Source organism: Cavia porcellus, unplaced genomic scaffold, assembly GCF_034190915.1.
Source record: "Cavia porcellus strain 051 isolate PalLab524CR breed Dunkin Hartley unplaced genomic scaffold, mCavPor4.1 scaffold_4, whole genome shotgun sequence".
In the NCBI taxonomy this organism is placed as follows: domain Eukaryota; kingdom Metazoa; phylum Chordata; class Mammalia; order Rodentia; family Caviidae; genus Cavia; species Cavia porcellus.
The window spans coordinates 15,767,341-15,785,621 of record NW_026947487.1 but is presented as its reverse complement, the minus strand read 5'-3'; the positions used below and the strand labels follow the sequence as shown (position 1 = coordinate 15,785,621).

Here is an 18,281-nt window from a genome sequence, read left to right as displayed (position 1 = left end):
TTTATATCCAGGCTCGTTGGAAGCCTGCATATGGTTTCTGCAGATGGATGAGTTGGACCATGGCTGAGAAGATTGGTAGAGGAAAAAGGTCAGACGACTTACTATATTGGGATGACTTATTTATGACACGTTTTAGATTATAATGAAAGAAACTCAGCAAAGATCCCTTTATTTCTGGATAACAATAATTACTTTTCAACAATAGTAACAATTACTTTAGTTACTGAAGTGTTAGGTTCTTTGAGGAAGGTCATAAATTTATCAGGCATGATCATTTTATTTTCTAAGCTTACAGGGTCATTATGTACATGTCAGGACAAATTTAATGAGAGTTGTCTGCTTCTGTTTGTAAGTGTATATATCGTGCAAAAATGTCCAAAAGCAAATTAGCCTGCAACCTTTCGGTTTGTGGACCTGGCCCTTTATCGAAGCACTTTTAGCTTTGTTTAGATCAGTCAAGAAATAACTGTTTTTCTGACACAAAGGAGACTTTAATTTCTTTTTTAAATTTATAATGACTCAGATCAGTTTGGCATTAGATATCAGTTTGACATTAGACTTGTTAAACATCAATTTGACATTAAAGCAACAATAAATTAAAAGCCAGTTTGAGACAGAAATACATTTAGGATGGGTCATTATGCTGTTATCTAAGGCTATTGCAGAGGTCCTCTACAGAGTCTCACTCTGCGTTAGTCATTTTGCTTACCTAAGGAACACAGCTTCGGTTACTGCATCAATGAACAGATAAGATTACTTTGAACAGTTTCATAATTGACAGCATTCAGATTCCATAACACACAGTGCAGCATTCTTAGCTGAGCTTCCAAGAAATACTGTTTTAATAAACAACAAATTCCTCCATTCTTTCCCTCTCTCCACATCTATCTACAAATTTTCTAGCTGTTAACAATTATATGTTTTGAAATTATTATTTTATATAGCAGTACATAAGGCCAAGTTGTATGTATATTTGGAGTTTTGTGTACATAAGAGAGACATATAATTTCCTTATAAATTGTCTATGAATTTATATCCCCACAAATAAATATTAATCTTACTTTAATCTATGTTTTGTCATGCAGACTATCTGGTCTCTGAGGGTGTAGTTATATATTTAATTTTTTTCTTGATAAAATAAATAACATCAAATCATAGGAATACATAATTATAAATGATAAAAAATCGTAATTAATAAATGTGTTTTCCACTTTTAATAGTTATATTTGGAAGCAAAATCTGTCCTCTAAATGTTTGAAAAGACAGTTCTTGGTTTTGTACAAAATGATTTTTAAAAAAAAAAGCACAAATAATTCATGCATGAAACTTTACAGATCGAGCATCTTGAAGGAGGTTTACAGTTTGATAAGAGGGTGGTGGGGTTCTGTTTTATTTTTGTCTTTTAGCTGGAGGCATAAAACATCATTTTCTGCCGGTAAAATGTTCTCAGAATTCAATATTCAAAGCATATCCAGTCACACACTTCCTGCTGCCTTGCTAACCTATTTTCCAGGGTCATTTTCTTTCAAGTGCAGTTAAATTTTTTCTCTGTTGAACTGAAGTATGTATCGGAGGCTCATGGGATTTGACTTCACCATCCCAACTTTTATCTAGAGCAGGTAGCCTAAGTGAATTTTCTGTCTTGTGAAACTCCTGCAGTGAGAACGCAGAGGAGAAAATGGAGCTAAGTACTGACAGATGAGCCACAAGTTCCTATGCTGAGAATCAGGGTTGTAGTTGGAGAAAAATATATATAATTTGCTGATCCTAAAGGATATACCTTTCAAGAGTCTGAGCTATTCAACCCTATATTTTCTGTTTAATATGTTTCACAGGAAGGTGTTTTCAATGCCAGTAAGCCTCAGATATCCCTACTTCCATTATTTTTAAGTAACAAAGCGCAAAATCTATTTATTCAAGATCAGGGAGGGAAAAAATCTTTCATGTAGATGGCCTTCAGTCCTCTTTCCTGCCGTTCCAGTTTCTTTTTGGTCTATCTCTATAAGGCAACAAAGTTGACCTCAATTTTTACTCCTTTCAGATAGTTTTAAATAAATATGTCTTTTATGGATATTTTGAGTTTCCAGTAATGTAAGAACAAGATTCCAGAAACTTTGAGTGACTTTCTATTTTCCAGACTGAATTCAACTGCATGTGACTGAAAAGTTTGGAGTTTCTGCTTGGCTTTGCTTTGGTTCTGTGGTGTTTTAATTTTTTAAAATTAGTTATCAGTAAAATAGAGTAAGAAATATTCACTCTGATCAAATATTTAGGTGAACTGGCAATACCATCCCTGTATTAAATGCCTACAAAAACCTTCTGGATAGCTGGGCACGGTGGTACACACCTGTAATACCAGCACTCAGGAGGCTGAGGCAGGAGGATCACTGCAAATTTGTAGCCTGAGCTACAAACTGAGCTCAAGGGCAGCCTAAACTGCATAATGAGATTCTGTCTCAAAAAGACCAAAAAAAAAAAAAAAAAAAAAAAAAAAAAAAAAAAAAAAAAACCAACAAAAAATCCTCTGGAGCATAACCCATGTCATTACTTTGGTAAGTGCAGACCTCCTCAAATTTGAATTATTCCTACCACTGCTTATTATCCCATTGCTTGAGTTAATCCCCTGTTGCCATGGTTCATCTTATTGCCACCTTAGCTTTACTGATGTAGTTTAGCTACCCATTCACATAAGTACTTCAAATTTGCTGATCATTCTATAAGAAGAGAACAGATGTTACAAAATTTCCGTCAACTCTTGTGACTTACTACAGGCCATGTGAAGATCCGTGTTTAGACTGATTCTGGAGACCGTGTTTAAACTCAGCAAGTTTGTCTCTGGTCCCATCTGCCACAGAGGGCTGTGAGAACAACCATGCTGCATATAGTTGATGTACACTCGAGGTCTCGAGGACCAAAATAACAGTTGAAATGATCCTGTGGCAGCAATTGAAAGAGAAACTGATATTTACTGAGAATTTTCTGTCAGACAGATTCAAACAACTGAAGGATCTAGGATGTGTAATAATCCTTTTGGCTCCAATTTACTAATAAGGAGTTGAGATTCAAAATCTTGTCTGATGGAATAAAGCAGGTGAATGATGGTGATCATCACTTTTGACTATGCATCCCTTCCTTAGTGATTTGAGAACTTTTTCATCTTTGAGAGAACCCAGTGAAATGCAGATACCTCTAGTGATGAAGCCCTTCGGGAAATAAATGCCACTGTTCTCATGTATTGAAGTTCATGATGTGCCTGCCATGCTAGGTATTTCACATAGGTTATTTCATTTATCTCTACAATTCCCCAGTTTGCAGGGATATATCATTACCACTTTACAAAAGGAAAAAAAAAAAAAAAAGAACAGAAAAAATCAGGTTCAGTGGCTTTCAGTAAAGCATCCAAGATCACAGAATCAATAAATCACGAAGGCAAGATTTATATCCAGAGGGATAATTTATCAAATGGCTAGTCTCACTCCATCATTTAGGTGTTAATGAAAAGCCAGAATAAAAATGCAGGACTAGTGTAACTAGCGATAAAACAGTAACTACATAATTTTGCCTGGATTTAGTCCCTTAAAGTGAGATTGTAGACAGCTGTGTCTCGTGGATCAAGTTATCCAGTCTAATTCTGACATGTATGGAAGATGTGTATCAATTTAAGATGACATGGAATGAAAGTGATCGTCTCAGTGAACAATGGTCTGCAGCTGGTGTCCAAATGGTGCCACCAAAAGCACCTGCTCTAGAGGAGAACAGATCTCAAAGTCCCGTTCTGATAGGAAAACATGGTCTTTTGACTGAGTTCTTAATTGTTTTAACTAAAACATTAAACCTAAATGAAAGTAACGCAATCGGTTATTATACACACACAGATTTTAGAATATTGTAGCTTATATTTCCTAGAAAGTGTAATTTCCAGTATTTGACAAAGTCATGGTTGCCTCTGTTGTGACTGTGATCTTTATTCTTTCACACAGAGACATTGATCTGTTACAATGATGCTAAGAAATGCAAGTGTTGCCAGTATGAGTCAGATAATTTTTCTAGGGGCTGGGTTGTAGCTCAGCAGCATAAGAACCTGCCTGGTCATGAGTTCGATCCCTGGTACAAAACAAAATAAGTTCTCTAAATTTAAATAATTTTCTTGCCTTTTGTATATCTGTCTGTTGGGAAATGTACATACAATATATATTGCAACTATTTGTTCCACAAACATTAAACATCTAGTTTAATTCGGAATAATAAAATGAATCTGGACTTAACTCACAAAAAGGCTGGAAAATCATCAAAAGAGTTGTAGAAACTCAGAGAAAGTTGCTCTGCTCTTAATTACAGACTTTGAATGTTCATATACTGCAAGAATTTTGTTTGTTTGCTAATTTTGGTACCGGGGATCAAATTCCAGGACCTTGTACTTGTAGGCAGGCACCTGTGATGGCTGAGATTTGACAGTCATTTTAGGGTATTTTTCTCATGCATTTTTTCTCCCCTTGTCTTAGAATCACTGCACTCCTTTTAATACTCTTTGTATAAACATAGTTCACTCTCCATGTCTCCTCCTCTCCCTTCTATGTCACCATCTGATAAACATTCTACACCACCTTTTGCATCAGTGATCTTGACTGCAGCAATGTAAGAAGACAGCGTGGTGTTACGACTGAACAGAGGCCTTATACAGCGAAATCATTTCCCACTCAATTATCTTACACTTGGAAGTAGGGTGCACGTATACGGGTCTTGTCACAGCTTGTCACACATGTGAATGGGGGTTCCCACTTGGATAGCAAGTGATTTTATAGAGACATTGTCCGTGACAAGTTTGCCTTCATCAGATTACACTTCTCATTGAAATATGAGCTATTTCTATCTGTTGCTGTAAACCAAACAATTCGTTAAATCTTGAAATAGTGGAGATGTTACATAAAACTCTGGGAAACAGATATTTCCTTTTCCTTTTTTTCCTTGGCTGTATTACAAGCCACTGTGTTTCTGACTCTTTCAGGTAAATCCATATCATAATGCTATTGCTAACATAGTGGCTATAACATTAGAGAATCTATTTAAAGTTTGATCACAACATAATAATTATAATTATTGTGGAATCTTTGATAAAAGATTATCAGACATCATGGGCTTGGATGGTCAGCATTTTTCAAACACTGTTGAAACCAGATTCAAAATGAATAGATGTTGAAACTGGGCCTCAGTCCATTGTTTAAACAAGTGACTCAAGATGTTGATTTTTCTATTATAGAGGAATGTCAACACTTGTAAAGAAAATGATACTGACTTAAAACAAATGAGTCAGAAGACCACATCAAAAGCTTTTCTGTGGTTAAGTGAAAACTTGATGAAGAGTGGCTTGTCTTTTTATGAAGCTCACTTTGATTTTATGTACTAGTGAGTTACACAGTCTGTATCACAGACAGGTAATGACATTATTGATTCCTGTGTTAAATCTTGGAGCCTAGATCACATTATGATGTGAATATGATTATTATTCTTATCATTTTAAAATAAGGTAAACAATTCTTAAAATTTCAAATAATTTTCTGAGAGTCATGCAGTCATTAAACAACAGAGGTACACTAAATTTTGTATGGTGTTGTCCCAGATTTTTTATATTGTAAGCATTTCATTATATTGTTAGCTGCTTTACTGAGGACACACATAGTCTCTTAAAAATCAAATAATATAGGCTAAGTATTTTATTCTTAGTTTTTACTAGTGGTTTAATAAGTCTATTGAATTTTCTGAAGTTATGACTGCAAGATAAAGAATGGATATTATTGTAGGACAAGAAACCCTAAATAAATTATGCAATTCCTACTCACTGTTTATGCTAAACTTATATGGCTGCCAACACATGCAAACTCCCTTTCCAATGTCAATTTACCAAAGAAAAATATTTTCTATGTAATTGGGAACAATGACAAAGTTGTGATCTTGTAGGCAAATAAAATGCACGTAAACTTTGTATATTCACAGCAGACCATTTTATGTAGAGAGAAGGAGCTTTATTTTTTATTACCATTATAACTGCACATCACTGAATAGAAAATCACAACAAAATAGTAAAAAAAAAATCTGCCAAAACTCTTACAGTCTTATTGTTCAGTGTTTGTCTATGTGTATTTTAAAAAGTCATTTTAATTTGACAGAAAATATCAATTGTGTTGTGCTACCAAGCTAAAAAAAAATGTTGTAGTCAAATAATCTATATAAACTCATTAAGTTGTCAGAATTTAGATGCGTAGTAAAATGTATACATTTTGTCTAAAATGAAACTAAGTTTTCAAAAAGGGTAAGTGACTTGTTTAAGGTTAAAACCTTTCTGGAGCCAAGACTTCCTGTCGGAGTAATTTCACAGGTGGATCCATTCTCAGCTGTCACTTTGACACATGCTTAGGTTGTACACTGGAGGCTAGAGATGTATCGTATACTTAAAGACTGTCCTCCTGGAACTTACCCAGATCTAGTAAAAAGGAAACATATGTACATTGTCTGTTAAATGCTTATGAGAGAGAGATTTAACTCCATCCCCTGCAAATGCATATGTGTTTGCACATGATGACCTGGGATCATGTTTATTGGTATACAGTTTTCCTGACTACAAATAAAGAAAAGTGAAAACTAAGTAATTGATTATTACTGAAGAATTATATATTGTGAGCACTTTAGCTTAAAGTTATAAATGATCATGTATTTTTGACAAACATTATGTAGTGTTTACATTGAGTTATTTGACACAGCAAACTTCAGGATTAAAAAATAAATATCTTTCTTGGATTGCTTCTTGCAATATGAATAACTAAAATTAGAAAATGTTAGTTACTGTCTTCATGCCTTACTGGATAATCATAAGATGTGGATGTCAAAATGATTTGAATTTAGGAAATTTAGTGTTTGTTCATGATATTCTTATAGAGAACGTATTCAGTTTTTTAAAGATATTTATTTGTTAAATCAGCTCATAAATATTTTTTTGAGACATGTGTATACTGAGGAGTGCTCAAACAGCAATAAGCATCTCTATCTCGGCAGACGTTTGTTATTTCTTTGTAGTGAAAACACTCAATTCTTTCCTTTAGTTTTTTTTTTAAATATATAACACATAATTATCATTGGTAATCACCTTACTCTGCAATAGAAAATCAAAAGATACTTCTTCTCTCCACCTATAATTTAGTACCTGTTGACAACCTTTGCTTCATCCATCTCCTCTCCTATCATTCTCCTCAGCCTTTAGTAACTACCATTTATCTCTAAACTTCTATGAGAGCAAGGTTTTGTATTTCAAGGTTTTGTAGGTAGAACATAAAGTGATAACTTAGTTTTCTGTGCCTAATACATTTCACTTAACAGGATAAATTTCAACTTCTTGCATATTTTATAGATAATAGGATGCCTTCTTTTTTATAGTTTTGTGAGACTTCATTGTAATACACAAGGAAGTATCACCAGTGTAATTCATTCATTGCCTGACAGACTCAAATTCTTTGCTTTTCTGGTTATTATAAATAGTGCTGCAATTATCATGGGAGTGCAGAAGTCTCCTCGACATAATGAATTCATATCCTTCAGCCATGTCTCCTGAAGCGAGATTGTTGGATCCAATGGTAGTTCTAGTTTTCTAAATTTGTGAGGAAGCTCCGTGTCATTTTCAGAATAGCTGTGCTGGTTCACATTTCCACCATCAGGGCGTCAGAGTTTCTTTTCCTCCGTGTCCTTGTCAGCACGTTTTTGTTTTAAATAGCAGTTACTCTTACTAAAATAATGTCATATTGTGGTTTGATTTTTATTTTCCTGATGATTAGTGAATTAAATAAAAAAGTGAAACTCTTAGTCATTTGTATGTTATTTTAAGAAACATTTACGTAGGTCTAGTGTTCATTTCAAAAGTCAAATTCATATGAGGGTTTCTATTGTTGTTTTTTAGGGCTTTCTGTTTGTTTTGTTTTGCTATTAGATGGTTTTCACTCCTTAAGCATTCCAGATATTAACTAATTGTCAGTTGTGTTGTTTACAATTATTTTCTTTATTCGGTAGGTTATATCTTTCCTATATTGATTGCTGTACAGAAGTTCATCAGTTTGATATTATTCCAGTTCTGGAATTTTGAATGCTTGAAACACAGTGATAGTTAAGACATATCACCACAGTAATGTTAGGGCACATATTGCCGATTATCTTATTTACTATGTATGATGAAAGAAATTAAAATATCTAACCCATAGTCTAAAGGCATCTTCAAAATCCCATACAGTTTTTCAAATATGGGCTTATGAAAACTTTTTGAAATGTATACTTCATATGAGATTCACTTGGTCCAACTCCCTTAAGCATTGGTACACTGATACAATGAGTGAAATTTTAATTGAAAACGACAGTCTTTACTTTCATATTCTTATTGTTGAAGGCTGGTAATATCCGTATATACTTTCTTGCTTTTGATTCTCATCCATTCACATGAAGTTGCTACAGTAAGGAAACAGGAAAGCCTAGAGTAACTTACTTCTCTGGGTTTATAAGCCCAACTTAAAGTGTTGCTATGGATATATGGCAGCTAATTAATTGTCCTAACTACTCACCATCTAAATGTGGGAGAGCCAGTAGCAAATCAAGGACTGTGGAAGAACATATGAGATTTTGCCCATATTTTCTCATTAATTTGACTACTAAATTTAATGACACAGTTAAGAAAGATTTTATCTTTTAGTGATTTCCAATCAAAGAGTTATGCTTTTCAGTTCACAGCAGGGTAATTTTGTATTTGATAGACTGTTGTGTACTCCACAGCCTTTTCCCCCCTCAATTCATTATTACTGAAATTGTAATGTCTGAGGGTACCCACTCAGTTTTTTTTTCCCTGTGATGTACAGAAAGATGTTAAAAACTCTGAAACACTTCATATTCCCCACTCACTCGTGAGCTTTAGAAAACAGCCTTGAAGTACAGCCAATTTTATTTTCTGATGTAGACTCCTGCAGGCCAGGAACTAGGTCAAAGCCTGCTGACCTTCTGTGAAGAATTTCTTCTGGTATCAGTTAGGAAAGGCTTTTGATGGTTGTTCCGTGAGTTAGGAGTCCAACAAGTGGAAGTCAACACAGATTGTGGTATTTGCTATGTGGCATAAAAGACAGACTTATATAAAATTATTTTAAAACAAAATTCCCAACAGAATAAATCTAGTCCAATCCATCAAAATGTTGAAACTAACGTTTTGAAGAAAATATTTCAGCAAGTCAGATTCTTTAAAAGTCAATACGTACTGAAATACCTGTAATTCAGTTCAAAAAAACAATCTGACCTATCTTCAGACTTCATCAAACTTTATAATACAGAAATGTTAGTTTTGTGCACATGTGCATTATTTAGGATAGCTATTTAGGCCAATAAGCACTAATAAATGGAAGGAATAAAGCCAAGGAAAATTTAGCCTGAATATAAAAAATTAATAACACTAAAATTATTGGCTTTATAACTGCTTCCCAGAAGATATAGCAAAATTCTACTCCTCGTGTCATTTGAAAGGCTGACTTGAACAAAATACTTAGACTGTAGATTAGGCTGGCTAGTAAGTTTTGGCCCTTTCAGTTCCCAAGTGCTGTTGATTGTACATCGAATGTCACAATTACCACTTTGGAAAGTCCAGAGAAGGGCAAAACTCTTTATAATTCTCAGGGGGATTGAGTTGTTGCTATTATTATCTCTCATTTTTAAACTAATGGGAAGAGGCACAAATTACAGACATTTAGCCAAGGGAAATAGCCTCCTTTTCTATTATTCTCCTTATTAACTGCTAATTCCCCTCTCCCAACTCACATTAGCCTTGCCTGGAAGTCCCTAGGAACTAAAGTGTCTGGGTCCTGGTCTTCTCTACACTGTCAATTCTACAGTCAGCCCTGCCTGTGAGTCTGTGACTTACAGAAAGTTACCTACTCCTCTTGGAGCTCATGCTTAGAAAAACTGTAAGTGTCTTGGACTCTAAGGTAAATTGTGTTTAGATTGAGAAGGAAGACGGAGATCGAGTTGCTCAGAAGAGGCTGGAGTCAGAGGATGCTAAGCAAGGTGTTTCTGTCACTGAAAAGCTGGAAGCATGGAAGTTGCTGCAGAACAGCCAAGCAGACTTCTGAATAATTCATCCTTGCCCTACGCTCTACTGAGACCATATTCGTATTTGTCAACATAGATTATACTCTTATTGATTGCAAACCTCACATAGGCATTTCATTAATTATGAGATTGTCTGTTTGCATATGCTTTTTTTGTGAATTTCCTTGTATCTGAACAGAAATTTATAGGGGAAGTAAAATTAAAGAAAATTGTCTAACAATCGTTACTCATTCTGAGATCAGGAAGGGAATTGGCAATGTTTTCCTCTAGATACACAGCTTGTTCAATCATTTTATTCTGTTAATTGTACTGTGATCTGGAAGTGTGATAAAAACAACCTAGGATTTATTCTTTCTGAGAATGGTTCTACCTGCCTTATTTACTACTGTTGCAGATGGATTATTTGCAATTTCAAATAAATTTCCCCATGGTGCTTAGGTTTCAGATATGCTTAAAATATCTAAGTGACTAATAAAATTGTTTAACTGCTCTACGAAGTAGTTCCTAACCATATTAACTTGAAAGGTGTGATAATTCAGTGATACTCAAGTTCAGATAGGAATCCTAGATCTGACTCAGTAAATCAGCTTGTGCTTAGAGACTCCTGTGAACAGAAGTAGCCCATCTTAAGAGTCATCTCATCTGTATGATGCTTTTGGATCATTACAGAGGCAAATGTGAATAAAATACTGGATTAGAGGTGACAGACTAAATGTTGTCTTGAACATTGTTAGTCAATTGCAATCTTTCTGAGAAGAATAACATTGGTTTACATAAGTTTTTTATTTTTAATCAAAGCTCAAATGTGAAGAAAATTTTCTGTTATAGGTAAAGAAATAAATACGATTTTTGGAGTATTTATGTTACATTTTGTGGTTGTGGGTGATGACTTACTAGTTTGATTTCTAATGACTGCTGAGAAATGAATCACAAAAGTTTAGAATTTTCCAGATGGCAGAGATCCATACCCAAAGAGTCTCTCCAGAAATTTGTTGAGGCAAAACAGTTTGACACTGGTAGAAGTAGAAAACAAGTTCACATCAAGAATTTATTCATCTTTGTAGTTGCAAAGAAACCCTGAAAAAACTAATGAATGCGTAAAATAGAATAGAGAAATGCAGGCATGGTGGTGCACACTCATAATCCTAACAAAGGAAGGGCCGAGTTGGGAGGCAAGTTAGTTCTACAAGTCCCTCTCTCATTAAACAAAAATAAGCAACAAATGAACAAACAAAACAAGAAAGAAAAGAAAACAGGCTGAGGCTACTTTCTTTTAAAAAAAAGAAATATTTTCGGTGGAATAGTTTAATTTTTATTAGTATAATGTTGATTTTCTTTACACAATTAGCTACATTTTCTTCAGTGTTAGAATCATCTAATCAATGACTGATCTTTTTTAATTTAACTAGTGAATGATCAATTTTATAGAAATTATGAGGTCTTTTGTAATGCCTAGAAAAAATTTCACCACCTACCCCTTTAATATTTCTCCAGTTTTCTTTAAGATTTTGATGAAGATTTTTAAACGATTATTAAAATTTTTATTTATAAGGGGATAAATTAAACACAACAAAACAGAACAAAATAGGACATAAGAAAGCAATGTAAGGGATATAAATTTCAAAGCTAGATGACCTGAGATCTTCACTGTCTGTCATATGTCTCTGTTTTCTTCGAAATAGTTGTCCATGTCTTCACATACTGAGAATTCATACAAAACAACATAGTATGAAACTGATCTGAACAGAATGAGGAAGGTGTTTTAGGTCTTCAAAACCAGAGTATAGGGAAGTCACTAATGACTGTCATAGAGTCTCTCATTCTCTTCAAGATCGCTGTCCATACTTTCATGTACATTGACGTTCAACAAACAAAACAGGCAAGAGGAAGGGGTTGCTTGGTTTCCTGGGGTTCCAGGTCCCAGCATGAAGTGGGACCCAGTAAACACTGGTGGCTCCCGTCCAGGACCACCAGAACCTGCCACGCTCACAGCCGCTCACAGGGGGGAGGGGTTGCTTCAAGCTGTTTCTTTCTAATGAACTGACCATTTCACTGCCCAAGTTCTGAAATGGCCAACAGACCATAGAAAGACATCTCTTTAGGCGCCTGCTTGAAATCAACCACATGAGGAAGCTGCCGGCCTTGATTCAGGGCCAGTTAAACAAATTTTGAGACTCAAATAATTTTGTGTGTTTTAAAAAAGCTTTACTTCAATTTAGAGGGTCCATTCTGCTTTCTATGACCCCATACAGGTATTTCTTTCTTGAAGCCAAGCACTTATCTTCCTATTTTTATTTATCTCCTCATTGGTTGATCAGTTGAATGAGACAGAAATTCTGTGTTTCTCAGTTTGAGCTACTGTAACGGATCTCCAATCATTGGATAATTTAAAGGGAATTTCTTACAAGCCAAGAGGCTAAGGAGTTCAAGACAAATTGAGTGCCTAGTGAGGACAATTTCTGGTTTGGGAGAGCCTTTTCCTCACTTGGCTATGAAAGTGGGAAAGAAGAAGCAGGAGAAAGAAGAATAGGAGGAAGAGAGAAAGATGTTTTCTTTTTTATTTTTTATTTCTTCTTAGAAGAGCACTAATTCCATTCAAGAGGACTCTACTCTTACTGTCTAATCACCTCTCAAAATCCCTACCTCCAAATATCATCACATTAGGGACTGGACTTCAACAAGTGAACTTGCCAAGAACATAAACATTCAAGCCCTCAGGCCATCACAGTACCCATGCTTTGGGGCCTCTCATCCATTAAAACAAAGAGAAGCCTAAGGTGAAATTCAGCACTTAACAATTCTTGCTCTCAGTTTACAAGTTACATAAATCTTCAAGTCAAGGATATATAAAATCAAATAGGCAGTATGTTCTTTTACATTGTGTTATATGGTGCAGAATGAGCTTTCTTTCTTTCTTTCTTTCTTTCTTTCTTTCTTTCTTTCTTTCTTTCTTTCTTTCTTCTTCTCTCTTTTAACCTGAAACAAACACTAATATTTACACTCTTGTAACTTTTTTCTTAGGAATATTAGAAGATCTATTAATACCAGTTGTATAAATGGAATTTAAAAAGCTTGTATATGAGCTGCTAAAGAAAGGTATTTTAATTACCATGATTTAAGAAAAAGTGTTAAGATTTTGACATTCAGTTACCTTTGTAGAGTTTACGTTTAAAGTTGCTCCATCTGATTTGGCACCTAAATTTGCCGCAGATGCTTTATGATTTTCCGGTTTTAATTAATGTCAACCCCCCAGTTGCAGAGAGAGAGTTGTCTTATATGCCTGCCAGAGCCAAGACTGAGAGAATTATTCTGGCAATAAGGAAATGATGATACCCATTAAGGTTTCAAAGTAAAGTTTCAAATTTTCCAAGAATCTGTGTCTGTCAATGTGCTATATTTAAAGTTCTCTTTTGCTAAATGCTCTTCTAATCCTAGAGAAATGTACTTACTACATACTTGGCTAAAATTGATGACATTAAAAATATTATTTCTATTTCATTAAGTCAAGTGAATTACTTTTGTATTCCTTCACATTTCCTTGCATGCTAAGTTTTCTGTTCCATTTCCTATTGAAAAGAAATTATTTGCATGATTCCGTAGCTCAAAATTGATTCATGGACCTTCGGTTACCTTGAACATGGACCTGTTGCAATCGCAGCTTATCTTAGTAAATTGAAGGAGTATAAGCTACCAGAAGAAGGGAAAAGATAATTTTATTTAAGTAATTTATTTGAGCAGTTAGTATATGTATGTCTTAATGGCATAACTGTTTCAAAAATACATGAAAGAAAAGCTAAATATGAATAAATTTTCAGTTTATTAGGGAAGAGTTTATATATACATATACCTAGATATGACACATATAGATATATATGGATTTATAGATAGATAAATATATGATATATATATGTATATATGTATCATACATATCATAAAGAAAGACAAGAGACATGGTACACTTGAGATTGATTTATGCCAATGAAAAATGTTCATTTGTTCATTTAATCAATAAATATTAAATACTTACCAGGCACTGATAAAGTACAAGTATGCAGGTGATAATAGGAAAGATGCAACTTAAATAAATCAAAGAAAATAAAGAGGTAAGTATTTTCACATATTATCTGCAGAAAATATTGAATACTCTGGGGAAATATTCTAGAGAGTGAGAGGCCAAGAGTATATATTATAGGACTAATGTCTTTAAAAGTAAAATAAGTAGACATCTGAAGGATGGAATTGGCTAGACATGTGGGAATCAGGAAGCTGAATATTCCAGGAGGAAGAGGAGAAAAAACGAGGTGTGGAGGAGCACAGCTTGGTAGCCTGGGTGTCAAGGTAGGAATAGAATTAGTCACTTATGCAGAAAGAGATCAATATTTATTTTAATTTTTTCATTCAGATAAAAGAATTTCCTTTTGTTGGTTTAGAATGAGGAAAATGTTTTACTCCTCTTTGTACAGTTATTACAGTTTTGGATATTTCCTCTAGGGCATCTAGCTTCTGACAACAGTGAGTAATTCCTCAGCAAATATAGAGGAATAAAGGAGACAGGCCCTGGGAATTAAAAAGAGATTGGCTTTTTAAAAAAAAAGGAATCTAATGGAACACATCACACATCACCATATGTTCCAGAAAACACAAGAATATTTGTTTTTTATGTGTTTGATAATTACTGCTTAAGGTTACATATTTCAGTGCAAAAAAAGTGTTTTCGATGCCCTTCTCATTTAGAAATCTTTCCATGCTTATGTAATATCCTAACCTCTGCTACAGTAATATCAAGTAATCACTAAACCAAAGCCTTATAACTAATTTTAATGTATGAGAAAAGCCTGAAGCATTGAACTATTTCTGAAAAGCCTGCATGATTTAAGAATGATCCCAGAATTGCTTGAACCTGCTGGCCCTTCACACTGAGTTCCAGGGAGTTTCAGTTTGTTTCTGAAAAAGAACTGCTGTGAATTTATAAAGGCGAGTAGGTGAGAAATCGTGAAATACCCGATAAGCTGAGATAGGAAGACAAAATAGAAACTTGGAAGTCATTTATACAGAAAGTGAAACTACTTTGAAAAAAGATACATAGTAAGGGAATGCAATAAAAATTAGGAAAAAATAATGATTATAGGATAAAATTTCTTAACCCAGCATAAGTTACCAAAATGAGATAAAATCTCTTTTTGTTATTCTATTATGCGAATTTATTTTCTCTACTGTCATATCAAAATTATGGTTTGCCATTTTAAATATCCACTGACATACACTCTTTACTTTCTTACATTTATTTTCAATTCAATGCACTGATTCTGTTTAAATTGACTGCATAAAACAATAATTGCCTGGAGCCAATTAAATTCGGAAACTGAACCGTGTCTTAGGCATACAGGTGGTTAAGGGGAAAAGAGACAAGAAGAGGAAGGTTTGTCTGAAAAAGAAAACTAGAGGTCCAGGGGAGAGGGACAGGTTTGGAAAGTGTCTGAAATGCTGCACTGGGGCTGAGACACACCCACGTACAAGGCAGGGAAATCCTCCTAGACACATTTTAGAAAGTAGGCATTAATTCCTTGAGATCCCAGCATCAGGACTCGTACCAGCCTAGAGCTGTACTTACTAGGTATCAGACACATATCATCTCCCTTCTCATCTTCTCATCTCCTTTATTCTCACTTGTTGCTCGTGATTTTATAAGAAAGCCTCCCTCCAAAAGAGAGTTAAAGTAGTGTTAATCATGACTCTTTCTTCACATCTATTTATATCTTTACCTTTTCTGAAAGATACAAAAGGGCACCGTTTTGTTTTAAGGCAGAAGGATAAGACCCTATCCTTAAACAGAGTCAGCATTGCTTCCTTTATTTGAGGACATCAAGTGTTTGCAGCCACAGACACTTTCTTGAAATGGCTAGTTCTGTTGTATCTATGGGATTTTGATTTAATCAAAGATTTAGAAATGACCTGTGATCTATCGAAGAGATGCTGATTTACTATTCTTTTAAAAGTAAAGAAATGTTCAGAGATTTAGCCCGGAAAACATGTTGTTCATGATTTTTCTTCATCAGTAAGGTAAAATCAGAAGTTTAGAAATGTCTTCTTTAATTTTTTTTTTTAATTCTGAATGGTAGGGAGAGGCCTTAGGCACAAGTGGATTTCTGGAAGTAGTAGATTCCATAAATTTGAACTAAATTGTGTCAGGCATGGGATGCTGCCAAATTCTGATTCATTACTTCGCTGGTTGGCAGAGTTCCTTTTCCTATCAACAATAAAACATACAGGTTTATTCTAGGGATGTAGAATGTTCTCGCTTCCAAAAGTCCTCTAATGCTTTTACTTAATGTAAAATTTACAATTCTTAGAACAAGCATAACACAAAAAGTCTTACAAATTCTTTGGTTATAAGAAGATAAAATTTGAAGGAATTTCCAAAATATTATTGCAATTTCTCTCATAACTTGGAATGAGTGACAAAGTATCCTTCACTATCTTATAGTTCATCCATCCTGCAACAAAAATAATTAGCTCCCTTAAACAATGATAGGAGAGAAAGCTGAAAGCGTCTATACTACAAAGCCTTGACAATGAGTGTGTCCAGAACTGAGTGGAGACAACTCCTACACCTCTACTGGGTTGTGTTTCCCTGCACCTTTCCAAGGCCTTAAAAGCATGAAGTCCCTGAGCATAATAATATTTTTGTCTTCAGATTGTGATATCCCTCAGTTTTGATCATTGAAGAAACGAACTTTTTTCTTCTTCTAAGTTTTGAGCTTTGCAAGCTTTCAGAATAGTAGTCCCGTGATTAGCTGCTGTATGAAATGGAGTGCTGGATCCTAAGAGGCCTTATGGCTGTCACATTATAGAATTGTAGGATGAATTGAATAACAAAGAACTGTAGAATGCAGTAGAATGAATCCTGGAGGATCCCCTAATGTATGACCATTTCTTTCACAAGTAAGAAGTTGCAGCTATTGGTTGACCTGTAGAACCCAAATTCGCATTCACAGAGAAGTCTTCCCACCCCTAGAAGCTCATTAAGAGAGTGGTACAGTAGTCAGGAAGTAAGGTCATGTTCCTCCCTTTGTTACATACTAGTGTTTCTTACCCAGAAGAAATAAGGGCATAGATAAGTGGAAAGAAAATACAAATGTTCCTTTATCAGAAGTTTGAGTCCACCTCAAAAAGCCTAATCTCAAGAGAATTCAAAGGTAAAATCTACAAATGTGATTTTCATAAACAAAAAGCAGTAATATAAGTACTCACGTGAAAAGGGTTCCTTTGTAAAATAACCGAAGAGACCCTTGAGAGAAATGTAATGCTTCACTGGACTTTGAAAAATATAGAGGCTTCTTCTCATCTAAAATAGATAAAGAGAAATAAAAAAAATAGTATGAAGAAATAGTCACATATAGCACATGCTGAATTAATACATACATTAATTTTATTAAATCAATGGAACATAGGAAGCAATTGGCAGTGCATGGACAGGAGAGTCTCACAATTAAAACTGGTTAAATAAAGCTAATCTAGTTGCACCTCATAAAGTGAATTAAAAAGGATTAATTGCTAACTGTTTGCAAGTGGAAGAGAAATGGAAAGATACAGTCTTCCTGGAGATCTATTAGGTGAGTGAATCACTGGGGTTACAAAGGGCAAGGACTAGTTTTCTGTTTTCCAGTGGTTCAACTGGCAAATTAAAAACAAGGAGGCATTAGCTCTAAATGTTTTTTTTTAATTTATTTACAAATAATTGCTCTTCTTAATAAAACTTATAATTTTTCCATGGCATTCCTTTGCACTTATTTATGTACTGTGTTCAAGAATCACATGACTTAACACATTGATACTTATAAATTGAGCAAGTTACATGGTCATTAAAATGAATATGAAAGCCAGTGAATTTATTTGAGATTGACATTTGTTAAGCACATCACAGTTCCATCATTTTTACTAGCATTACAGTCAAAATATGGCTTTATAATGTAAGAGTCTCTATTAATTCTAAAACTTTTCACTTTATATGTAAAACTACATTTTGGGCTTAACTTTTAAAATTCAAATTATGTTTCGTTACTAAAGTATTGAAGACAAATATTCCTGCTTCTATATGCCTGATAAAACCTTTCTTTTTAAAAGGTACATATCAAATAACTTTGACACTAAATTCTGTTAGT

At 34.4% G+C, this 18,281-nt stretch overlaps 1 protein-coding gene and 1 non-coding gene across 10 annotated transcripts in view; one reads left to right on the top strand and one right to left on the bottom strand.

The window, feature by feature from the left end:
• Pcdh9 (protocadherin 9) overlaps positions 1 to 18,281 on the top strand; it is an 873,584-nt gene that overhangs the window by 46,885 nt on the left and 808,418 nt on the right. The gene's annotated exons all lie outside the window — the stretch shown is intronic.
• On the bottom strand, positions 12,140 to 12,276 carry LOC111753849 (small nucleolar RNA SNORA2/SNORA34 family). Its single transcript, XR_002788627.1, has one exon. It is a non-coding gene; the product is annotated as a small nucleolar RNA SNORA2/SNORA34 family (small nucleolar RNA).